This window comes from Vicugna pacos, unplaced genomic scaffold, assembly GCF_048564905.1.
Source record: "Vicugna pacos unplaced genomic scaffold, VicPac4 scaffold_5, whole genome shotgun sequence".
Taxonomy (NCBI): domain Eukaryota; kingdom Metazoa; phylum Chordata; class Mammalia; order Artiodactyla; family Camelidae; genus Vicugna; species Vicugna pacos.
The window spans coordinates 2,297,825-2,324,000 of NW_027328726.1; the positions used below are offsets into that span (position 1 = coordinate 2,297,825).

General features: G+C 48.1%; 1 long non-coding RNA gene across 1 annotated transcript; it reads left to right on the forward strand.

Annotated features, from left to right (window-relative positions):
- The first annotated feature begins 120 nt into the window (after nucleotides 1–120).
- On the forward strand, nucleotides 121–9,713 carry LOC116278553 (uncharacterized). The gene is made up of 5 exons (XR_012067881.1): nucleotides 121–286; nucleotides 6,956–7,108; nucleotides 7,600–7,693; nucleotides 7,872–7,978; nucleotides 9,624–9,713. It is a non-coding gene; the product is annotated as an uncharacterized lncRNA (long non-coding RNA).
- The last annotated feature ends 16,463 nt before the right edge of the window (nucleotides 9,714–26,176 follow it).

The window sequence follows — 26,176 nt, forward strand, 5'->3', positions numbered from 1 at the left end:
ACTGTGATTGGCTCAGGGCTGGGCACCAGCCCAATCAGGCTCCACAGAGTTCAGGCCGTGGTGCTGGAAACCTAGGGGAAGAGAAGTTCTATTTCAGTTGGGAGTTGAGGGGTGGTGATGTCATCCTGTGGCAGTTGGTGGCTGTCTTGCTCTCATAAAGGCAGAGCCATGTGAAGATGGCACCAATGCCAGAACCCAGAGGTGGGGAAGGATGACTTCTGCTGATGTCACTGAGCACCAGATAAAGCCCTGCCTGAAGCTGTCTCCCTGTGAATGTCTCAGTTAAGTAAGTCATTCTCTCCTGCCCTGTTTGCTTCTTTAAGCCACTTTGGTTTTCTGTCACTGGTTTAAAACAAACAAAAACAAAACTATTCTTTCAAGTTGGCTAAATGGAGACCCTGGAACTGCAACAGTGTGGTGACAGGCAATGATGTGGCTAATAGATTCCAGAGCCCTCTGTTCAAATAGAGGATTGTAACTGACAAGGGAGAGTAAATATGGCCTCAGTGAATGGATTTGCCTAGTGGCAACTCCCAGTTCCTGGATATTAGTGTGCACACACTCAGCCGGGTCTCAGCTCTGCTGTCACACCTGCTAACCCACACCTCTCCTCTCCCATGTGCCTAGCCTTGGGGCTGGACACCCCAGGGCACTTGGAACAGCCCAGAGTTTTGTGTTGTAATTTACACAGGCTGCCCCCACGTCTGAGGGTGAGGGTGACTGGGTTCCAGTTTACAGAGGAGAAAACAGACTAGAGGGGCTTGCTGGTGAGCTGTGGGGGTGGGACTCCAATCTACCATCTGACCTATGACTTCAGAGTGGGCAGCCTCCCCACCCTTAGCCAGGATGCTTGCTAAGCCTAGGGGCTCAGGAGTCCTGCTCCGTCCATCACTCCACCTGGAGGTGAGGGTGGGGAGCGGAGGGGTGGGCTCTTCTCTATACAACACTCACCCCTACAGGGACTCATGTGTGACACCACAGACTGTAATTCCTTTCTTATGACCTGGGCCTCCTTGGCCAGGTGTGAGAGGCGCTTTGACATGTGGGCACTGCAATTCATGGGTGCACATGTGAGCAGGTACACCTATGACTGAGGGAACAGCACCCCAAATTAAAGCCCCCCATGCTCAGATGATTACATTCTGGAAGTGAGGGGTGCCCAGGGGTCAGGGGACCAATTCTCAACTTGGGGGCAAATTGTTGTCATCCAGGGGGATGATATTTTAAATTAAATTACACATTTGCAATCCAATAGTCAAGCCCCTTTCTCAGCAGCTTTGTAGCCTCTCAGCTTTTACTCCTCTCTGTGACCACGTTCTTAGCTTCAAATTGAGTCCCATTATGGACATAAATATATCCCTTTCATGTGTCACCTTCAGAGTAAGAGACCACCGCAAACTCCCTTCCCTTCCCCTTGTCAACACCTCCACACAGGAAGTGAGGCTCTTTTGAAGCATTTGTGCTGATGTGTGAGCTAAAGATTTAGAATGACCAGGCTAGGAGGGGCCTGCCCCACATGTCAAGGGGGGTGGGCGGGTAGCTGGTGATGATTCACCTATAAAACCTCAGCTGGTATCAGGCAGTGACAACAGAGTGGCAGCCAAGGGCTGAGCAGGTGCAGAATAAGCAGATTAAATGTGTTTACGCAGCCACCTCTGGGATGGCGGCCCCGGAGCATGACTACAAGTGTGGAAGGTAGAGGGTCCCCAGAGCCTGTACCCCTAACTTCTAAAAATCAGGGTTAAGGTGTAGCTTCGAAATCAGAAAACTGGGGTTCAAAGCTTCCACCATCACTTGCTCAATTATTCAAAGCAAATGAGCTTCAGTTTTCTCATATGTAAAATTGGAACATTGAAGCCTCTCCCTCTGTATATATCACATTTTCTTTATCCATTCATCTGTCGATGGACACAGGTTGTTTCCATATCTTGGTTATTGAAAATAATGCTGCAGCGAACATGAGGGCACTATTCTCTCTTTAAAATAGTGATTACATTTCCTTTGGCTATATTCCCAGTAGTGGAATTGCTGGACCATATGGGAGTTCTATTTTTGAATTTTTGAGGAAACTCCATACTGTCTTCCACAGTGATGGCACAGTTTACATTCCCACCAACAGCGCATGAGTTTCCCTTTTCTCCACAACCCAGCCAGCACTTGTCATCTCTTGTATTTTGATGACAGCCATCCTGACAGGTGGGAGGGGATATCGCACTGTGGTTTTGATTTGCATTCCCTTGATGATGAGTGATGTTGAGCACCTTTTCATGTACCTGTTGGACATCTGTGTGTTTTCTTTACAAAAATGTATTCAGTTCCTCTGCCCACTTTTTAAATCAGATTGCTTGTTTTTGCTGTTGAACTGTTAGAATTCCTTATATGTTTTGGGTGTTAACCCCTTATCAGATATATGGTCTGAAAGTACTTTCTCCTAGTCTGTCTGTTACCCTGACCTCAGCTTTCTGGAGTCAGACCCGCTACCTTTGCGCCACGAGGTCAGCCGCGACCTCTGCTTTCTGGATGACCGGGGTCCAGGCACTCGGGAATCATCACTTCTCACACGTGTTTCCAATAGTGGGTGGGTGGGGGCTGTGTTCTGATAAAACTGCAGAGCTGTGGGTCACCATCCCCTCTTCTAGGAGTTGGGTTCTCAGGAGTGCAGTGTGGGCAGGGATGTTTCCCTGAAGTCATGCGTCTGATAGTCACGTGGTCTGGAGCTTACATCTTCTAGCCCGGTTGTGATGGGGCAATTTGCAAAGGGAGGACCTTGCAGCTAAAACACTGAGCAGGTGCTTGTGTGCCTTGTTGGAAGGACCTGGAAACCAAGTTGTGTGGAACAGGGACTTCCCCAGGTCACAAGGCTCAGTTCAGACTTCTGGGTTGCAGAGGTCTGCTCTGAGCCACTGTCACTGAGGAGGGAAGGGCCTCAGGCAGGAGGGAGGAGCTTCAGGATTGCACTTGCCCTGATTGTCAAGGGTCAGCTCTGGTGACATGTAGCACATAGCTTAGCTTTGGACCTGTAAGAGGAGAGATTCTTGGGGGAGGGCTGGCTTTTTCCTCTGATTGAGGGCCTACTGTGTGCCAAGCACAGCAGTCCTCTGAGTCAGTGCTGGAAAGCCAGGCACAGAGAGGTAGTGGAAAGCCTCCAGGCCACACGGTGGTAAGGGCAGCACTGGGGTCTAATGCAGACCTGACGCCCAGCCCACACTCTCTCCTTTCCCAGGACTGTGGTGATCCCACTTGTTGGGATCCCCTGATAGGGTATGGGCCCTGGGACCTTCCCTGCTAACATGTCAAGAGCCTTAAGAGGGAGGTCGGGGTAATTCCTGAGTCCATGATGCCCAGAGGCTGCTCTCAGCGAGGGGCCCAGCACACACTGGGCCGAATCCTAGCTCTGTCCTGAGTCACTATCCTCCCTGCCTCAGTTCTGCCCACACAGGGCTGGAACAAGCAGACACTTTACAAGTTTTTAAGGAACCTCCAGGATACTGGAAGCAGCACCCGCCCACAGGGAGGGCCGTGGGGTCAGCTGCACTTGTCTCCTTGTCTTTTTCTCGCCTCTTTGCTGGATGAGGAGAAGTCCTAGCAGGGCCCTGGCTTGTCCCAATTCTCATCCCCTCTCATGGCCCAGCAGGGGGTGGTGTCCAGGCTGGACTCTGTCCTCTGCTCCTTCTGGGCACCCTCAGGCCCTACACCTTGGCTGCCTGGACACTGTCTTCCAGGGGCCTCTGTGTGCTTCACCACGCACCTGGCATTCCTCAATTCTGGGCTAATCCAGTGCCTTCTGGCCCTGGGCCTCACACCGACTCCGTGCTGAGTGGAAGTGCACTGATGGACATGCTGGGCCTCCTGGACTGTCTGGGGGAGCCCGATAACCCCGTCTTGCTCATGGCCCAGAGAGACCAAAGTGGTGAGAGGGTGTGTCTCCATTCATGTGGATTTGCTCAGAGATTCTTAACAATATGAGGGACAAAAGGATGACATGAACACAGAAGAGCTGGGTGGAGGGGATGTCAGCAGAGCATGAGGTGGAGGCGAGCCCGGGCTGGTCTCATAACCCCCTCAGCCTTGACTTTCTCATCTTTAAAGTGGGACAGACTATTGTGAGGTGAGCGGGATCCTGACCCATGGCCACTGTCCTACACGCCTAAGAAAGAGAAGCTCACTGACTCCTCATGGAAATTTGTGGGGCAGGGACAGCCGTTGTCACCCATTCCTGCAGAAGAAGTAACTGAGGCACAGAGAGGACAGGTGAGGGGACCACCCCAGGTTACAGAGCCCAGGCCATCTGGTTCCAGTGTCCAGGCTCATGATCGGTGCCCACTCTGGGTGTCCCCCCTCCCTTCACCCTCCACTGGGACCCACGGCCGCAGCCTCATCTCAGTGTGATTGTTCATGGGGAGCAGGGAGGGGGCACTGAAGGCCCGTTTCTCTGAGCACTGCTTTCCCAGGAGGATCAAGGGGTTGGTTTTATTCACTGCTGGACACCCAGGCCTGGGCCCAGGCCAGCCACCCTGCAAGGCCTGAATCAATGATTATTGAGTAAATACATGAACATCTGCATGTAGCTGCATAGTGCCCCATTTCCTCATGTTCACAGCACACCTGGCTGCACGGCTGATACTTCTTGTCATCAGGCCTCTGCCAGGGACAGTCAAGGGGATCAGAGCTGCTCAGCTGGGGACAGGGAGCCTCAGGGGCCCTGTGGCTGTCCCAAGCCTCTCCTGGGCTGTCCCATGACAATCCACAGGGAGGCCCAGCCAGCTTCCAGGAGCAGCAATGAGGGCCTCACCCCAGGGGTGTGGAGTAGGTGTTGAGTGACTCTGCATCTGACGGGGCCCTGGGGGTCAGGCTGCTTTCAACATCCATTCCAGGCCTACACCCCTGCTGGCAGCATGGAGCTGGTCATAAAGACACAGGCCATGGGGCCAAGGTTATAGCAGGTCCCTGTTCCCTCTCTGTGCCTCAGTGTCTTCATCTGTAATGGAGAACTAGTAACAGGGCCATGGAAGGGCTCACTGAGATCCTGCTCTGTGGCCTTGGGTAGACACTGCCCTCCTTGTACCTCAGTGTCCTTGTCTGTAACACAGAACTAGTAGCATTTTTCTTAGCCCCTTTGGCACATTTTTCTGAGTCACTTTCCATATTGGGCCCAGGGCTCTCACAGAGCTCACAGATTGGAGAGGTAATCAGAGTGATGTCCCAGCTCTGGGGGTGCCAGGGGAGGCCAGAGGGGCTGCAGGAGGGACTTGGAATCCAGAAGAACTTCATGGAGGAGGTGAGGTCTGAGCTGTGTCTCCAAGGATAAGCTGTCATCTAGCCGGAACCCACGTACATGATAAATGAGAGTGTGAATGAATGAATGAACATCCCTCTAACAGAGAGTGAGGGGGGCAGCCCCCCAGGCCAAGGCAGGAAACACAGGGCACCCTGGGGGAACAGAGGGCCAGGCTGCAGTGTGATGCCAGCCTCATCATTTATGGACAACTTGCCACCACTATAACCTGTGCTCTGGTGAATTTGGAGTCCTTGTCTGTCCTCTGCTCCAGGGTCCTGCTGTTCATTCCCAACTCTGCCCACTTGTCAAAATCTGTGTCCTCAAGTGAACATGGACCCGCCTCATTGAGGATTGTGAACAGGGTGTTTGTGTGCAGCCCGAGGCTGAATCGGGGAGGAGAGGATGATGGGGTTTCCCCAGAGCGGGATCATGGGCCGGGAGGCATCAGAGGGATGAGGAAGGCCGAGCCTCAGAACTAAAGGATCCCACTGGTGGTGGCCTCTTTCATGAGGGGACTTCACAGGGAGGAGGAAGTCATGGGGCAAGGGCAGAGCCCAGTTTGGGGTTCGCTGACCTGGAACAACTCAGCACAGAGTTGTCCAGAGGAGCTGGAGGTAGGGGACAAAGGTGCCACTGAGGTCAGGGTCAGAGCCTGAGACCCAGATGAGTGGGGCAATGGTGCAGGAGAAGGGGCTTGAGGATGTCAAGATGTTCACTCACTGGGACCTCAGGACGTAGATCTTCGTGTTCACTTCACAGCTGCCTGGTGCCTAACAGAGCTGGGCTTAGGGAGGTCACTCAGACACGTGCTGACAACCCAGGTTCTCCTGTTTCCATACTAAGTCCCTGGTGTGGAGACAGCTGGCACTCTCTTGAGGCATACAGACCCACCCCTGGGCTCTCTGTATGCCTGGAGCCTAGTGGCAAATTACCTCCCACTCCCCACTGCACGACCCTTTGCACACCTTCGTTTCTACAAGATATAAAACATCTTGTCTTAATGTGTGTTTACTCTATGAAAACTCATTGCCTCAGGAACACAGGCCTCACATCCTGCCCTTATCAAAGTGGTAAATCCTGTTGTTCAGGGAAGCCCCTGACAGATCTCACAACCAACCAGGTACCTGTGCATGAATTGATCATGCAGCCCCCTCCTCCTTGTGTGCACAGCACCCCGCAATAACAGACCCCACACTCCTACCCTTGGTGCTCATGCAGACACCTCTTGTCTGTGGGGCCCGATGTGGCCTATAGCAGTGTCCCTATTAAACTTTCCTAAACCCTTCTCAGACCCTGGTAGTTCTTTACCAACCCAAGTAACTAGCTCGCCATTGTGCCCAAAACACCTGAGGCAGAATTGGCTAAATTTTACAGATTAATGATGCAGGTTATTTAGCTAGAAAGGTGAGATTAATGCTTACAAATAAAAAACAACATACATACTCAAGGTGGGACAAAGAATCCACAAGGACATCTAAGACCCTCCACGTGCATCCCACTGTGGCCTCAGGGCCTTTGCACTGGCTGCTCTTTCAGCCAGGAACTCTCTCCCTCTGCTTCTAAAACACCTCCAGGTGTCTGCTCAAATGTCTTCCCTGACCTTATTTTTCTCCATGTAACTTATCACCGCCGGACATTGTGTGTATTTTACTTATTTTTCTCTGTGTCCCCCACCAGGCTGTCTGCTGCATGAGAATGGAGACCTGCCTGCTTCACTCCCTGCTGTGCCTGGTATCTGGAACCCGCCCAGCACACAGTAGGACCACAGTGAATGTGTGTCGGGTGTATGAACGCTGTAGGCCACAGACAAGAATCTCCCCAGCAACGATGGTAAGAGTCATTAATTCACTACTTGCTGAGCCCTACTGTGTGCTGGGCACTGACCTGGGTGGGAGGCACACAGTGGGTGAGACACACAGTGAGCACACACAGTGTGTGAGGAGGGACACGTGCTCTGGAGAGCACACAGACTTCAGATAAGTCAGAAGTTCAGGGTGGAGGAGGAGAGGGCCGGGTTGGGGGGCCAGTGGTGGCAGGGGAGACAGAGAGGTAGGGCCCAGGTCGTGCAGGGCTTGATGGCTCCTGTGAGGGCTTTCCCTCTGGGCAGCGGAACCACGGCTGGGTGCGGAGCAGTGGCCGAGTCCTGAATGCTATGCAGGAAAAGAAGTGGGTGTCTGCTGGGGAGATGTGCGTGGAGGAGGCTGTCCCTGTAGACTGTGCAGGCAGGGAAGGCTCCTCCTCTGAGGTGACATCTGAGGGGAGCCCTTGTATGGACCGTGTTTCTACCTTCTGCAGACTGGATGCCTTCATCTGCCCTGCAGGCCTAGGCGGGACACACCCTGTTCTCAGTCACCTGGACTTGGCCTCCTGCCTCCCTTGTGGGCCCTCTCACCCCAGGAGGAATCCTTCTTCAAGGTCTAACCCCCCACCTTTTCCACTGGACTTGGACTCACACTGAGCCACTGTCCACCTGCCCAGCTCACCCAGAGTCAAGTCCAGACACTTGGGGTCGCCATTCAACCCTAGAACCCATGAAGTTACTCAACTGGCCAGTCCTCAGCCTGCTCACCTGCCTCGCCTTTCCCTCCTGCAGAAACCCTGTGACAGCCCCTGTTCACAGCGCCCTGCCCCTCCGCTCCTGGCCCCGGGATTCCCCCCGTGGTGTGGCCCCACGTTGGGTGCCGGCCCACCGCCAGTCCGGTGAGTAGAAACTGCCTTTTCAATGGCAGTTGTCTCCTGATCTCTTGGCCTTCCTGAACCACAGATTTTCTACTAAAATAATCTATTTCAAACCAGCCTGTGAGACTCTTTGCAGACACTTATAGTAAACAAATGAAGAACAAAAGACCTGTATAATTTTTACATCGTCAACAAGTTTAATATTTTAATATAAATTAGAATTCCTTTCCCCCATAATATCATAGGCTCCTTGAGGGTGGAGGAGACATAAACATTATGTGGACAGGACCTGCAAGGTCCTAAATATCTGTCTTCCCAAACTGAGGGCTCAGGCCCAGGCTTAACCATGTCCTGCCTTCACACTGTGAGTGGAGTTTCATTGGTTTTCAAATTAAGCTTTTACACCTAGCTTAGTAGAGAAGTTGTCAGTTTCAAACTAATCTTTCCAGTAATAACCAAGTTACATCACTTGTGAGCCTCCCTGTTCCCTGAGTAAATCAGTTAGATCCACAAATGTCAGCAGGGAAGGAGTCAGTACAGCGTATTTACACACACACTGCGTCTTTGGGAGACAGTGGGGCTGCACTCTGGAAGATGTCAGCTCCTGACTCATTTAGTTGGGAGCATCCATCTTCACATGTTGGATTTCCAGAGAAGTGTCCAGAGGGGAGAGTGGACTGGAGCCGGGCTTGGCTGTCACCCACGGAAGGGAGGACTGGAAACCTCAGGCATCTGTGGTCCTGGGAGCAGCTTGACCCGGGGGAACCGCTAGCAGTGTCCCTTCCTAGACTGCTGTCCTGCTTAGAGGCAGGCCCAGCTGCTGTAACAGAGAAACAGGGAGACGTGGCCCTGGGTCAGAAGTGCCAGTTCTGTAGGGTAGGTGCATCTGCGAACACAGGTGCAGCAGGACGACCATGGTTAATGACACTGCATCGTGTCAGGGACACTCATCAAGAGAGTAGCCTTGAGATGCCCCCACCACACAAAGTGAGAAATGGGTGAGGAGGTGGGTGTGTTAATTAGCTTGCCAGTAGTAATCTTTTCACTATGTATATACACACCGAAATTTCATCATGTACTCCTTAAATTCATAGTATTCTTGTAAAAAAAAAAAAAAAAAGACGAGGTCTGGGATGTGAGTGGCCAGCATCTGGACCGTCTCTGACTTCCACAAGACAGAAATGACACACCTGCCAGGCTCAGACCCGACCTGCAAAGGGTGGCAGCTTTTGCTTCGTTGTTCTTGGAAACCAGCCGGCAGGCTGGGCGGAAACCCGGCAGCCACACGGAGGCGGAGGCCCGGCCACCGGCCGCGCTGCGCCCGGGATGGCGGCCCCTGTGGGCAAGGCCTCCGCTGAGGTCCCGGCGGCGGAGAGGAGCCGCCCCCGGGCCTGCCCGCCCCGTGTAGCCCGGCGGGGGTAAATGAAGATTGCTTTAAACTGCTGCGTTTAGGGGCGGCTGGTTTCAGGACAGCAGGTTCCTGAATGCCGCCCCGCCCTCGCCCCCGCCTGCTCCGGGTCCTCAGACTCCCCTCACCTTTTCAGACTGGGGTTTGTGCCCCGCAGAGCCACAGGTTGAGATCACCCCATGTGACAGGGTTTGGGGGTACAGAGGTTGAGTGAGGTCCTGAGGGTGGCCACACCCTGTTGGTCTGGTGTCCTTACAGGAGAGAGAGCCCCCAGAGCTGGCTCCCCGCCCCATGTGGACACAGCGAGGAGGCAGCCAGCTGGCGTCCAGGAGGATTGTCATCACCAGAAAGTGACCTCGCTGGACTTTGCTGGGCCTCCCCCCACCGGAACTGTAGGAAGATGAACTTCTGCTGTCCAGCCTCCTGGGTGGTGACCCTGGGTCGTGGCGGCTTTTCCAGCCTTGGCAGCTCTGCACACACTCCCTCCTGCCTGATGCTTTGTGCAGCTCCCGCCCAGCGACTGTGCTTCTAACTTGGGGAGGGATAGGAGGGGCATCGGCCAGGCCCCCCTCCTTATTCCCCCCTCTCGAAGCACCTGCTCTTCCCCACAGCACGGCTCAGGCAGTAGTGTGGCTTAGATGTCCCCGTACAATGCTGCTCCCATCCTCCCAGGTAGGTACGGGGCCTGGCACACCCACCTGCTCAATTTTTAGGAAAGATGCTCTTCTTGGCCAGGAAAGTGAAGGCCCCCTCTGACCCAGAAATCCTGCTTCCAGTGTAAATGCCAGTGGAACGTGGGAGCCGGCCTAGCAGTGAGTCCCGGGCCCTGAGCAAGAACAGGCCCAGCATGCCTCATCAGGAGCACAGACGAGCGTGGCCCATCCACACAGCGGACACTCACCAGCCACGGCCTCAGAGTGCGTCGCCCAGATGGCCAGTCCCCAAAGAGGGAAGTAGAACAGAAAAGCCCAGTGCTGCGGCTGAGAGGTGCCTGTCGGGGAGTCAGAAGAGGAGGCAGAACAGACACAGGACTGTCACTGAAGTCAGGGCACTGGACCCCTGGGAGAGGTTTGTTTTCTTTTACTGACTTGAGCAGTGAGGACAGTGGATCTTCAAACTATTAACAACACACACACACACACCCCTATATAGATGAGTATTTTATGTCTCCTGTGAGTTTATCAATAATTTTTAATGAAAAGAAACCACAATTTTTCAACAAAGTGCCATTATTATTTTTAGAAGGGGGGACAGAGCCCCCGGTTTGCTCCTCAAAAACCCAGGCCTATTGCCACATTTGGATGAGCCTGGATGTCTGGCAGCACCCAGCCACCACCTCAGGCTCACCAGCAGCAAATGAGTGAACAGCCGGTGGTTCCCAGTTGTCTGAGTGCAAACCCCTTGACCAGAAGGACCCGACTCCCTCCCAGCACTTCTAGGTGGGCACCAGTGCTCGCCGACACAGCCATACCACCAGGACACTGGCAGATGTCAGGGACCTGAGTGGCCAATAGAACCCTGTGCTCCTCCTGCCCCAGGGTAGTGACCAGGTCAGCCCAGTCCCATCAGCCAGACTCTCCAAAACAAAAGCCAGCACAGGCCGTTGAGGAAGGGTGGCCTGGAGCAGTCAGAGAGCTCTTCCTCTTTGTTTTCCTTCTCCATTTTATCACAGATATGACAGAAAAAGTAGGCAGTGCGTGTGTGTGTATTTCTTAACTCCATCTTGACCTTGCACCCCGGAGGAAGCCAGTGGCCCTGTCCTGTGAGCTGCCCTGTCCTGTCCTGTGAGCTGCCCTGTCCTGTGAGCTGCCCTGTCCTGTCTTGTGAGCTGCCCTGTCCTTTCCTGTGAGTTGCCCTGCCCTGCCCTGTCCTGTCCTGTGAGCTGCCCTGCCCTGCCTTGCCCTGTCCTGCCCTATCCTGTCCTGTGAGCTGCCCTGTCCTGCCCTGTCCTGTCCTGTGAGCTGTCCTGTCCTGCCCTGTCCTGTCCTGTGAGCTGTCCTGTCCTGCCGAGTGAGCTGCCCTGTGAGGGGCCCATGTGTGAGAAACGCACACCTCCTTCACCGTCTGTGACTCCCCAGCCCCTTGGATGGTGCGGCCCCAGCTGATGTCTTGACTGCAACCTCATGAGGGACCCTGAGTCAGAACCACCCAGCTCTGTCTGCTTCTGTCCTCCAGGAACCAAGACAATAAATATTTGCTGCCAGGAGCTGTGATGCAGCGAGGGACCAGAAACACACGACGCCTCCTCCCCGCCTCTCCATCCCTCGGGGCTGTGGAGGTGAACTTATCTTCGTCTGTTTACCACCTGTCTTCCTCTGTGAGGACACGGGGTCTGTCATGGGCACTGCAGTTCCCTGGAGCTAAGGCTGACAGGGCCTCCGGGCTCAGAGACTGAAGCACAGTAAGGCGCAATGCCAGAGGCCCCATCACTGTGGAAAGCCCCGTGTGTGAGAGGCCAGGACACACCAGGGAACAAGAATGGACCCTGAGCAGACCTTCCTGGTTCCTGCCCAACCCTACCCCTGACTGCTTGCCAAGCCAGCTCAGAATGTCACTCCACCTCTAGGAGCCTCGATTTCCTCCTCAGTGGACTGGGGGTGACAGGAAGATTGAGCCCCAAGAATGTGGAAGGTGTAAAGGTGGACCCCTGGGCTGGAGAGGCTGATCAATAAAGCCGCTTCTCCCAGCACCTGCCTGAAGGTGCACTGTGAGGCTGTGAGCCCCCTCCCTGGGCGGCGCTTACAGGCAGACCTGGGTGCCCGGAGGGAAGGGCGCCTTCCCTAGTGGGTGAGGCAGCTCCGAGTGCAGGGTCTCAGCGCAGGGCCTGGCCCCGAGCGCTCCAGGATTCGTGTGTTGTGTGAGCCCACCTCACATGCTGACAGCACGGTCACATATAAGCCAAGGACGGCACGTTAGGAGGACACCCGTGAAACCCATGGTGCATCCTTGCTGGTCCTAGGACAGAAGGAGCAATGCAGGACACAGAGATGGGGTAGGCAGGGCTCAGGCAGAAGATGCCTGTGTGTGCACGTGTCCGTGGCATCACCATGGACTGGGCAGCAGGCAGCGGGAGCAGCTCAGAACCCTCTGGTTTCCTGCTCGGGAGGACAAGAACTAGGAACAGGATGACTTTCCAAACTGGTGTGAATGTGTGTGAGGTCATGGAAGTAGTCTCACACCTGTTAGCTCATGTCCAGGGGTCTGACCACATCAGGAGCCAGGATGAGGCTTCACATGTGCTCACGCTGAGGCCAGAGGTGCCTTAGTCTGAGCTGCCCCAGACCCACATGGAGATGAGGCTTCTGGCACAAGGAGTTTATGTGGGAGATGGAGGCAAGGGTGTAGGGAAGAGGGAAGAGGAAGGAAGGTGCCTCAGTATGGCTGTTAACACACCTGCCACCACTGTGCAGCCCCCCTGCGGGATCCTCCCACTGCAGGATCCCCCACTGCAGGAACTGCTGCTGTGGGATTCCCCCTACACCCCCACTGTAGGCAGTGGGAAATGGCCCATCAGGAAGTCTGGGAGCCGCTGCAGAGAGGTGGCTGGTGTCCTGGCTGAGTCAGCTTCCAGGGGAGGGTAAGCCTCTACACTTCCACTGCCAGTTCATGCACGAGGAGGCCAGAGACTGGGGCTCTGAGAGCCAGCACTCCCTGGAATGAGAGAACCTCCTGCCATCCTTATCATAAGACCATGGATACCTGAGACACCATGTGGACTTCAGAAGGTCAAGGTTACTTGTGGTGGTTTGTCACCTTTGTCTCACTTCTGTGGGGGATTCTGCAGACTGATTCATTCAACATGTGTGCCACTCCCACCTTCTATGCCTTGTGTATGTTAGTCTCTGGGAAGCCTGAAAGCTACATTTCCCAGTCCCCGGGCAGCTAGGGCTCTGCAGGCGGCCTCGGCTCCTCTGGACAGATGGCTGATGGCTGCTCAAGATGTGAAGGTGGGAGCGAGCAACACAGGGCGGTGTAGGGAAGCAGCTCCTGGCTGGCAGGGAACGAGGGCTCTGGTTCTCCTACAGCAGCAGCCACAGTGGCTGGGCCTGAGCATCACAGACAGTGGGTTTCCATGGCAACAGTCACGGGTAGGGTTACCTGATTGTCCAGGCGGGTTGTCCCTGGCTATGGAGCATCCACTCATGTTCCCTTGTAGTACTGGAATCTCAGTCTTAACACCCAGAAATAAGTCCACCTCTGCTCAGACCACAAAAAGTGGATTCAGCCATCTATAACTAATCACTGTGACTGATACAAATTCAGACTGAAATGACCTCCATTGTTTTTCCTGTGTGGAAGACATACAGAAAACTGAATAAAAACAAGTTAAAATCATCTGTAATCCCATCACCTGGAGGTAATCACTGTAATATTTTTGCAAGTTTCCTATTTTTTATATAGTCAAAGGACAGTTTGTATTATTCTCTGCCAGCTCTGCTCACTTAACGTCACTTACTGTGGATTATAAATGTGTCCCAATGGCTTTGTCCATGAGGTCTTCAGATCCCTAGACTGTAACAGATTTCATTCACTTCTTTCAATCAATGTATCAAGCTATAATTGACACAGAAGAAGCTGGACATGTTTAATGTATATGACATAGTGACACTGGAGATAACTGTACGTGTGTGAAGCCAACACCAGTCTGTGCCATAAGCACATCCATCAAGTCCAAGTCTCCTCCACCTTCTTCACTTGGTATTGTGATGAGAACCCTTAACAGAAGGCCTACCCTCTTAGCCAAGATTTAAGTACACAATATGGCATTATTAACTACAGGTGCCATGCCCTGCAAAACTCTAGAACTGATTCATCCTGCCTAACTGAAACTTTGAACATTTGACCATCACCTTCTTGTTCCTCCTCTCCACAGGCCCTGGCAACCACCCTTCTGCTCTTGTCTATGGGTTTGACTATTTTAGATTCCTCATATAAGTGGTATCATGGAGAATTTGTCCTTCTGTGTCTGGCTTACTTCACTGAGCATAATGTCTTCCAGGTTCATTCATGGTGTTGCAAATGGGAGGATTTCCTTCTATTTTTAAGGCTGAATACTATTCCATTTTGTGTATATACCAGCTTTTCTTTACCCATTGATCAGTCAATGCACGTTCAGGCAGCTTCCATGTTCCGACTGCTGTGAGCACTGCTGCAGTGAGCAGGGAGTGCAGGCATCTCTCTGGGGGCCTGACTGCAATTCCCTGTGTGCATACACAGAAGTGGGATTGCTGGGTCAATTGGAAGCTCTGTTTCTAATTTTTTGGTCTAATTTTGGTGTCAGGGTAATGCTGGCTTCATAAAATGAGTTTAGAAGTGTTCTTTCTTCCATTTTTTTGGAAGAGTTTAAGAAGGATTGATATTAATTTCTTTTTAAATGGTATATTTGCCTGTAAAGACAACAGATTCTGAGATTTTTTTTGTTGGAAGATGTTTGACTACTGATACAATCTTTTTATTTATTCTTGTTCTGTTCAAACTTTCAGTTTATTCTTGATTCCATCTTGGTAGCTTGTATGCGTCTAGGAACTTATCCACTTCTAAGTTGTCCACTTTATTGGTATTTTAGTGTTCAAAATAGTTTCTAATACTTAAAAAAAAAAAGCAACTTCTGTGGCATCTGCTGTAACATCTTCTCTTTCATTTATTATTTATTTATTTGAGTCTTCTCTGTTTCTTTTAATCTTGCTAAGGGCTTGTCAATTTTGCTTTCTCTTTTCAAAAACAAACTCAGTTTTGTCTATTTTTCTACTGTTTTCCTATTTTCTAATTTTATTTATTTGTGCTATGAATTTTATTATTTCTTCCCTTCTGTTAACTTTGGGCTTAGTTTGTTCTTTTTCTACTTCTTTGAGGTAAAAATTTAAGTTAATTTAGCCTTTCTCTTTTGTGATGTAGGTGTTTATTGGTATTTCTTGGTACTGCTTTTGTTACATCTTATAAGTTTTGGTATGTTGTATTTTCATTTCCATTTGTCTCAAAGTATTTTCTAATTACTCCTTGAGTTTCTACTTTGATCCAATGTCACCCAAGAATGTGTTGTTTACTTATGTATTTATTTATTTATTTAAATTTTATTGAGTTACAGTCAGTTTTCAATGTTGTGCCAAATTCTGGTGTATAAATTTTTCAGTCATACATGAATATACATATATTCATTTTTATAGTTTTTCACCATGAGCTATTACAAGACCTTGCATATATTTCCGTGTACTATACAGTATAAACTTGTTTAGCTATTCTATATATACCTGTCAGTATCTACAAATTTCAAACTCCCAGTCTGTCCCTTCGTACCCCCTTCTCCCATGGCAACCACAAGTTTATATTCTATGTCTATGAGTCTGTTTTATATTTATGTCCATTCTCCTCCTTCTCCTTCTTCTCCTTCTCCTTGTCCTTTTCCTTCTCTTCCTCCTTCTTCTTTTTTAGATTCCACATATGAGTGATATAATATGGTATTTTTCTTTCTCTTTCTTGCTTCCTTCACTTAGAATGACATTCTCAGAGACATCCATGTTGCTGCAAATGGTGTTATGTTGTCATTTTTACAGCTGAATAGTTTTCCATTGTATAAATATACCACAACATTTTTATCCAGTCATCTGTTGTTGGACATTTAGGTTGTTTCCATGTCTTGGCTATTGTAAATATTTCTGCTATGAACATTGGGGAGCTGGTGTCTTTTTGAATTAGGGTTCCTTCTGGATATATGTCCAGGAGTGGGCTTACTGGGTCATATGGTAAATCTATTCCTAATCTTTGGAGGAACCTCTATACTGTTTTCCACAATGGCTGCACCAAACTGCATTCCCACCAACAGTGCAGGAGGGCTCCCTTTTCTCCACAGCCTCTCCTGCATTTATTATTTGTGGACTTTTGAGTGATGACCGTTATGACTGGTGTGAGCTGATACCTCTTCCAAGGGTGTGCTGTTTATGGGGAGGGTATAGCTCAGTGTTAGGGCATGTGCTTAGCTACTCGGGGCCCTGGGTTCAATCTCCAGTATCTCCATTTAAAACTTAAATAAATGTATAAACAATTACACCCCCACCCAAGTTTTTTTTAAAGGAATTTTTTAATAAAGATTATGTCCTTTAATTTCCATGTATTTTTAATTTTCCCATTTTCTTCCTTTTATTGATTTGTAGTATCATTCCATTGTGATCAGAAAAGACATTTGGGATGACTTCAGTTTTCTTAGATTTGTTAAGACTTGGTCCATTGGTAACAGTGGTGGTCACCTCTTTTTCCCTTATTGATTTTTTGTCTGGATGTTCCACCCATTACTGAAAGTGGAGTACTGAAGTCTCCTACTATTATTGTGTGGCTATTTCTCCCTTTAGATCTACAGACATCTGCTTTATGTAATTAGGATCTCTGGTGTTGGGTGCATACATATATATTTTTATATTTAAGAACATTTAGCAAAATTTTAAAGGTTATTTTCCATTTTCAGTTACTAACAATTACTGACTATATGCCCCATGTTGTACAGTACCCCCTTGAGTCTAACAACCAGGAGTTTGTACCCCCACTTTCCCATCCCAAAGTTGCCCCTCCCCTGACTGGTAATCATTCATTTATTCCCTATTTCTGTGAGTCTACATTTTCATTATATTCACTAGTTTTTTAGATTCCATATATATGATATCATACAGCATTTGTCTTTGTCTGACTGATTTCACTTAGCCTAATGCCCTCCACGTCCATCTATGTTGCTGCAAACGGCAAAATTTCAGTATATTCTTTATAGATGAGTAGTATTCCTTTACCACATCTTCTTTATCCATTCATCTGTTGATGGACACTTAAGTTTCTTCCATATCTTGGCAATTATAAATCATACTACTGTGAATATTGGGATGTATGTAGCTTTTCAAATTAACTGTTTTTTTCCCCAGATATGTACCCAAGAATGAAATGGGTGAACATATATCTATAATTGCTATATCTTCCTTTTGAATAAACCCTTCAATCTTTATATAATTATCTTCTTTAACTCATGTAGCATTTTTAAACTTTTAAAGTCTACTTTGTCTCCTGTAAGTATAGGCACACTTGCTCTCTTTTGGTTACCGTTTGCATGGAATATCTTTCTCTATCCCTTTACATTCAACCTTTGGGTGTTCTTAAGGCTAAATTTTACATAGCATGCAGTTGTAGCTTCTTGTTGTATCCATTCAGTCACTCATTTTCTTTTGATTAGTGAGTTTAACCCATTTAAATTTAAATTAATTATTTACTAATTATTGTAGTTATAGTTATTCTTAGTATCTTTTTCTTTTCAGTTATCAATCAGGGTTAGAAGTGATTTGTGCACTATCATTAGAGTATTTCACTGCTCTGTATTTGTCTGTATATTTACCTTTACCAGTAAAATGTATACTTCCTTTTGCTTTTGTGTTGTTGCTTATTGTCCTTTCCTTTCAACTTGACAACCCCCCTGTAGCACTTCTTGTACAGCAGGTCTAGTGTTAACAAACTCTCTCAATTTCTGTTTGTCCAGGAAAGTCTATCTCTCCTTCATTTCACAGAAAACTCTTGCTATGTGTAGTATTTTTTGTTGGCATATTTTTCCCCCAGTATTTTTAATATATTATCCCACTCTCTCCTGGCCTTCAAGGATTCTGCTAAAAATCCTGCTGGTAGTCTTAGTGGAGTTCCACTGTATTTGATAAGACTTTTTCTTTTATTTTTCTGTTCTCAAATTTCTCATTTTAAAGTTTTGACAAGTTTAAGGTGTCTCAGTGTAGAATTCTTTTAGTTTCAACCTATTTGGGATCTTTTGGGCTTTATAAATATAGATGTCCTATTCCTTTCCCAAATTTTGGGGAAATTTAGCCATAATTTCTTTAAATAAGCTTTCTTCTCCTTTCTCTTCTTCTTCTGGAACTCTCATTATCATTTTTCTTGACTGTGTCCTATAAGTCCTGTAGGCTTTGTTCACTCTTTTTCACTCCTTTTCACTTTTGCTACTGTGAATAGAGCATTTCAAACAACCTGTCTTCATGTCTAATGATTCTTCTGCTTGGTCAAGCCTGCTGTTGAAGCTCTCTATTAAACCTTTCAGTGCAGTCACTGTATTCTTTGCTCCAGAAATTATGTTCTGGTTGTTATCATCATCATCATTATTAATTATATGATTTGTTGAACTTCTCATTATGAACATCTATTACTTTTCTGATTTTGTCTACCTGTCTGCATTCTCTTATAGCTCAATGAGCTTCTTTAAGATGATTACTTGGAATTCTTTGTCAGACAATTCATAGATCTACATTTTGGGAAGTCAGTTACTGGGATTTTGTTTTGTTTCTTTGGTGATACCATGTTTCCCTGATTCTGTGTGACCCTTATAACCTGTGTTGATGCCTGCACACTTGAAGAAGTAATCACCCATTCCAGGCTTTATGTGCTGGCTTTGAAGGGAAAGAACTTCACCAGAAAACTCAGCTAGAAATTCTGGTGATCTATCAACTTCTCCTATAGATATGCCCACTCTAATCCTCCAACTCCCTTCTTGGGGAGCTCATCTTAGAACTTTGTGCCTCTCCTGATCCTACAGAACTGTGTAAGGTTCTGAGAGCTGTTTGCTCCTTTTCCCTAGGGCAGTGCCCTGCTAGGCCAGGGCACTATATGCAAGCAGCACTCTCCTCTCTCCCTTCTGAAGGCTATGTCTTAGAATTGTGTGCCATTTCCCTATTCTACAGAGCTAAGTCGAGTCCCAGGGGTCACCTGCCTCTTTCCATATGGCAGTACACTGATAGGCCAAGACAATAGGTTCAATCCCACTTATGGCCCTCCCTTCTGAAGGCACAGTCTCAGGGTTGTTCACCTGCTTCTGATCCTGCAGAGTCAAGCTGGCTGCTGAGAATGGCGCTGGCTGCCGAGGCGTGTGTGTCATCTCTGGGGCACACTATCTGTGGAAAACTGCAGCTCTTGGGGGTGTGTATCTGTTTCTATGAGCTTCCACCCTTTTCTTTTCTTTTTTTTTTCTGTTCACAGACAACCCGACCATAATGATTTCTTCAATGTTCTGGGTGCATCAACATAAGCATAGCTTTTAGACATTGTCCCAAAAGACTGGGGAGCCAGATCCTCACTTTCTCTTTATCCTGCAGAAGTCATGGGCTGGAGGATCATTCTTGGCTCTGAATTCTGTCAGCGTAGGGGGGATGTGACACAAGTAAAATGGCACTGCTCTTTCTATCCTTTTAGTGTGGCTGACCTTAAATTTTATGATCTACTGGGAGCTGGAACCTCCCAACTGGACTCCAGAGCTCTCACAAAGGTATTTTTGTCTGTAGAAGTTTGTCAGATTATTGTTTCTATGGGTGAATGAGGGCTGGGGCCTCCTATTCTGCCATCTTACTGATATCATTCACCCTCTCACACTGTAATACTCTGGCCTTAGAATAAAATTTAAATTTCACTCATAACCTACCTACAAGGCCTGAGGGTTCTAGCCATACTCACTTCTCCAGTGCCCTCAGCTTCCAGCTTCTTCCTGGCTTATCCTGCTCCAGCCACACATTTTCCATTATCTCCCTGACACAGCCAAGCTCTTAAACCCCAGCGTCTTGGTAATTCCTGTTCCCTTTGCCTGGAAGATCTTTTCCTGGCTGTTCATTTAGCTGGATCCCTGCATCTTTTGGATTTCTCTTTAAATGCTAGTTCCTGGGACAGTCTCTCCCTGTTTCTCCATCTAAGTAATGGTACCCAAACTCACTTGTGATTCTCTACCACATCAACCTATTCTTCCTTCTGTATACTTGTCACAATCTGACATCTCATTGGTTTCACTTGCTTATTGTCTGTCTTCACCAATAGAATGTCAGCTGCAAGAGGGAAGACACTGTCTGCCTTGTTTCTCACTATATTTCCTGCCTATTGCCTGCAAATGACTTTTAAAACAATTTTGCAAACAGTAACATAACAATCAATATATAAGATGCCACATTTTATCTCACCCTTTCCTGTTTGTGGGTATGCAGTAGTTTCTGTTTATAAATACTGCAAGGAACATCTCCATTCATAACATTCTCTGTACCTGCTTCTGGTGCTTTTGCTCAGTTACAGTCTCAGAAATAGAAATATTGGCTCCATTAAAGAGTATGAGTATGTTTAAGGCTCCTTCACACACATGGTCACACTGCACTCCAGAAAGTCTGACTGAAGACCTAAGTCCCACCATCCCTGAATGAGAGCTTAGAGCCAAGAGATGAGTCTTTAGATGAACAACTCTCATGAATCAACTGGAGATCTGAATAAAATTCAGATTCTGCTGCAGGAGATCTGGGGTGGGGACTGAGATGCTGCATTTCTAACAATCTCCCCACAGAATACCCCAGAGGCCCTCATCCTGCCTGATCTTTCCTGGCAGTGTCTGGGCTCCATGCTGACACACCCCTGGGCACCAGTGCCTCTGCCCAGACCTCAGCCTCCCAGGCCTGCAGCCTCAGAAGGAAAGCCTGTGCTTCAACAAACCAGAAAGCAAGGAGCACAAATGACATTTCACTGTTTAACAGACTAGCACCAACCCAATGCTTAGATACCACTGTTCCCAGGGCTGCCAAACCTCACTAATATGAAGAGTGTATTTACAGGAAAACACAGTGCACAGGGAACGGACCCCAAATTTGTAGAGCTTGAAGCAGGATCTTGACAAGCTTTCCAGAAGCCAGTCTAACTCTATGACTTTTAGTAAATGAGAGTTTTTCACTTTTTAAAAATGGCTTTATTGAGATACAATTCACATATTCCCCCATATCAGGCATATAACTCAATGAATTTATGTATATTCACACTTCCTTCTTTGATGCAATAAAGTTATTATTTCAAGTTTCATCCTGCCAACCCTGCTGTGTTTGATCCAAGCAGTCTCCACAAGACTCAAACACTGATGAGGACGCCGGTGGCCAGAACTGCATCAGGTTGGTCAAGAAACCTGCTTTGAGGGCCCTGGTCTTCACAAGTCATGAGCTCCCATCAAGGATCCCATGAAAAAGCAGTTCTTTAACCACAGTGTGAAAGAGCCCAGGAAAAAGGAGGAAACCCCTGATGCCCAATGTTTACTCATGCTGGTGTTTTGGTATCCGGAGACCCCAGCAAGCAGAGCCAGAAGAGCAGCCTCCTCAGCTCCATGTCCTGGTCCCCTAGGGGGCCCTGTGGTCAACAGGCAGGAGGAGGGGTGGGAAAGGAGGGGAGAGCTCAGGAGGGATGGGGAAGGGTTGGAGTTGGAACTGGGGATGGGATTGGGGGAGTGTGACAGGAAGGGGGTTGGGTACTTGGGAGGAGAAGAAGGGGGTCACAGAAAGGATCAGGCTCAACCAAGCCCTTGAGGGAGGAAGGAGGGTTCAGACAGGTCAGTAGGTCAGCAGGTAAGCAGGTCAGGAGAACAAACAACAGGTCAATCAGACTCTCAGGAACAGTGGGAGGGGATGAGACTTTGTCTTCCTCTGAGTCTTCTCTGGTTTGGATGATGCCATAGCAACGCAGAAGCTTTATACCCTCTCTCGACCAATCACCTGCCTTTGCCCCTGGTTCCTCACAGTGGACATTCAGGGTGACCTCACTTTTAGAACACGCCCCACTACCTGATGATCCGCCACACATCATCCAACCCTGGGTCCTCTCTGGAAACTTTCCCAACCTTATGCTTTCTGGTCCTTCTCAACCCAGGTCCCCTGCCCCACCACTTCTGGGTGCTCCCTCCTTCTTTTCCAGATTCCCAGGGTTTCCCATGGGCAGTGGCTGGAAAACATGTAAGGCAAAGAATGACAGAAGTGCAAAAGGAATCAACTACAAAAGTGGAGTGGGAGGCCTTCACTCCCCCTCACTCAGCACTTCACACAAAAGGCAGACAGAATAGCCACGAGATGGAAAAGAACTTAACAAACCATCTTAATCACATCGCCACACCCATATGGCTATCCTTCTCTGTAATACACCTGCAGATGACATTAATTTTAGGTACATATGCTATACGCATAAAAATCAAACCTATTATTTTGGCCCAAATTGTCACACCTCTCTACAGTTCACTTGGGTGTTTCATGTGTACACCCAGGTCTAAAGAGGCAGAAATTACCTTGGTGGAGCCGAAGCAGAGTTATGCTTTGGGGCAGTATTGACTGCGAGGGGGCCTGGAAAGTCCCTCTGGGGCGGTGGGAAGATTTGGTATCTAGATATGGGGGTGGTTGTGTTCATTCAATCAATAAGTGCTGAGCACATGGGGCCTGCATGTCACAAGGGTCAGAGAGTCCCTCATGTCTGTCCCTGTGAAGTGACCAACTGCTGATGGTGAGGAATGGATGAGGTGCCAGGAGTGGCCGCGGGAGCCCAGTGAGAGGGCCCTGCACTAATCCAGGCTTTGTGCCCCCACCCTGCCCTATTAGCTGCCCCAGGAGCCCCGATTCCAGGCAAATTCTGAGGGGGACTGAGGGCAGCAGTACCCTCCTAAGTCTCAGGCGCTCCCACAATCTGCCCATAGTGTTCTTAGTGAGAAATTGGCAAGGCAGGGGTCAGTGGTTTGGGACTCCCTGCTGCTCACAAAGAGGAGTTGGGTGGAAATATCTGGCTCCTTAGAGGTCCCTCAATCCAATCCCCAGTAGCCCCTCTAGCCTGCAGGTCTGTGCCTCCTTCCAGGTGGGGGAGGTGGCCAGCCCTGCAGCTGCTCTGGGGTCCGGGTTGGGCCACGAACAGGTCAAGGTGTGACTGTGCTGCCCAGGAAGAGGCGCGAACAGCTGTGCTGCAGTAAATACCGCCGTGAGCAGCCTCTGTAACTGGACTCCATCCACTGTGAGCATGGCCTTGGCCAAAACTTGGCAGTGAGGGTGGGAGGGCTGGGAGAGGTGGGGCCCTGTGGCCCTGGACAGGGCTGGACTGGAGCCCAGGGCCTGAGGGCCTGAGGGAAGAGACAGACAGGGAGACAGGCAGGGACAGAGATAGTGTGTGAGTGATTGAGAGACGTGGGGGTCAAGTCCTAGAAAGTGACAGGAGGTGACAGGGGAGCTGAGTAGGGAGAACCAGAGACAAGAGGAGGCTAGAAGGAAAGAGAGCCAGTCCAGAGTCCGTGGTGGGGGACAATGGGCCAGGGTGGTGCGACTCTGGGAAGGGGCCCAGAGTGGAGGGGGCAGAAAAGGCAGGAATCCAGGCCTCACAGTCCCTCCCACTCTAAGGCTCTGACCTCCCTGGAACTGAGCTCCCCAGTGGTCATTGTACTTGGAAGGATTGGTACCTCCCATTTTCCTTGGGATTGCTGGTTCCAGCCTCTGTGTCTGTCCCTGTTGGGGTTGACTTTCAGGAAGATTGGCTGCCCTTTGGGAGGAAACTCCAGAGACTTCCCTGTGGGGAGTTGACCCTGAATCCTCACAGACCCAGTGGGGCTGCACTTCCATCCACACTGCTGGGCCTTCCTGGATCCACAGCTGGGCTTCAGGCACTCTGCTGGCCCCAGGACCCCCATCCTGGAGGGACTGAGTCCCATCCAGAGTAAGCAGGCTTCAGGGATACTGGAGCTCTTCCCACTATCAACAAAAATTCCTTCCAACACTCAGGAGTCGGGACCCCCTATAAATTACCAATTAACATCAGGTCAAAGGTATTGAAATATCACACTGGGCAATATAATGTGCCAATTGACCAAATTCAGAGTGCAGTGTTGCGATTACACTACATTCTCAATAACCCATTTTGTGGATGAGAAGACAGAGGGGATGTGAATCACCATAGGGTCTCAGGGGTGGTGAGTGCTGTAACTTTACCTCGAACCAAAGTCTAACTTGGAAAGAGATTCCACCTGGAGCCCATTCTGTCACCTGCTCCCTGAGGTTCTGAGGAAGACCATTGCCTTTGTCTTGGGAAACTCCTCTTGCAATAACATTAAGTCATACACCAGTCAGGACAAACAGGGTGAGGATGTGTTCATGAGTGATCCTGACTCCTAAAAGTCAGCTTGGTCTCAGGAAATGGATCTTCTATTATCATTGTTAGGCACCAAGGTAAATAAGAGTAAAAACATAAAATCCATCATATATGTAAGTATTTTTTATTCAAAATATAAATTACTTTGTGAATTATAAATGGATGCATTGCTTTGGTCCATGACAAACAGGACATTACATACATCCATTACAATGAATTATTGTCACGGGTGGGAATGTGGTGAAAAGAGCAGGGTCATTTTTATTAGGGAAGGAGGTCCTACAGCTCTCAGTACAAGGTCGGTAAGATTACAATGCTTCTCCCCACCACCAAACTCTCAACACACACACATAGAGGCAAATACACATAAGTCCTAAAATGACACATAGATCCTACCTTCTGATCAGAAAAATGATAAAAATATGCGCACACACCACCTAACAACATACTGACCACACACACAGTTCCCATAAAACTTCTTAATATTTCAGTTCTGAGCCTCTGAATTTTCCATCCTTTGTACTCACCATCATCTAATAGGAAGAAATCATTAACAATACTGCAAGTCTGATTCATTACAGTTCCTCTAGGAATTTATTTTATATTATTGCAAGCCTCAGAAGAATATGAAATTTACAATTTCAGGTGGAGTTTTTGGCTTAGTAGCTTTCATAGCTAAAAGCTTTCACTGACTACACAAAATTGTTGGTTCTACTTTTCTCTGTGATTTCTACACCAATTAAAATTTCACTTTACATCTAATCATTTTGGATTTCAATCAGCTTCCTGATATTACATTTTTGTAGATAAAATGATTTTTCCTGTAGGTCACTATCTATTGATGATCATTTTTTTCTTTTAGTATTAAATTTTACAACTGACTTCCAGTCTATTGCTTGTCATGTAACTGGAGAAAGATTAATAAAGCTCATAGAGACATCATTTACCAATACACGACTAGACTTACAAGTTGTACTTATCACAGTCTGACTTCCTCTGCTGAATGTGTATACAGAAAAATCAAGTTAATAACAATGTGGATTTGATCCTATAGGGTCATCAAACCACCCTTATCTATTTATTTATTCTTAGTAGTCACTACTTTTCTATTATTTGACCTAGAAATTGCCCTCCTCTTACTCCTACCCTGAGCATCTCAAAAGAATAACAAAAGCTAAATTTTTCATGGCACAGACTCTATCTAATCTTATTACTAGTAGCCATAAGGTTTTCCTATGAATGGATTAAAAAGGATTAGAATGAATGTATATGATAACTAGTTTAAACAAAAACATTATTTTGACTCATAAAATTATAATTAACTTCATAATTATCAAATGGTATTAGTCAATATTACTACCATTTTAGCATTTACACTACCCTATATACATAATAATATATAAATCACATGTAATACCCTCATTACTGTGCTTAGATGGCATATCAGCATTATTCATTATAGCAACTGCCATCATTCTAAACACCCATTTTTCATTAGCTACCATAATACCTATTCTTAGTACTCATCGCCTGTGAGTCTGCACTAGGATTATCATTAATAGCCATGATATCCAATGCTTATGGTACTGATTATGTACAAAATCTTAACCTTTTTCAGTGCTAAAACTCATTATTCCAAACATTATATTAATACCATTAACGTAATTATCAAAATTATATCCTCTGAATTAATACTACATCTTATGGCCTATTAACCAGACTTATCAGCTCATTCTTCCTCAATCAACTGAATGATAATAGCCTTCACTTTTCACTAACCTTCCTATCTATAAGTCCCTCCACTTGCATCAACAACTTGTCTTCATCTACCAATACACAGGGCCAGCCAATTTCATCTATCCAAAGGATCATTAACCCCCCACTATATT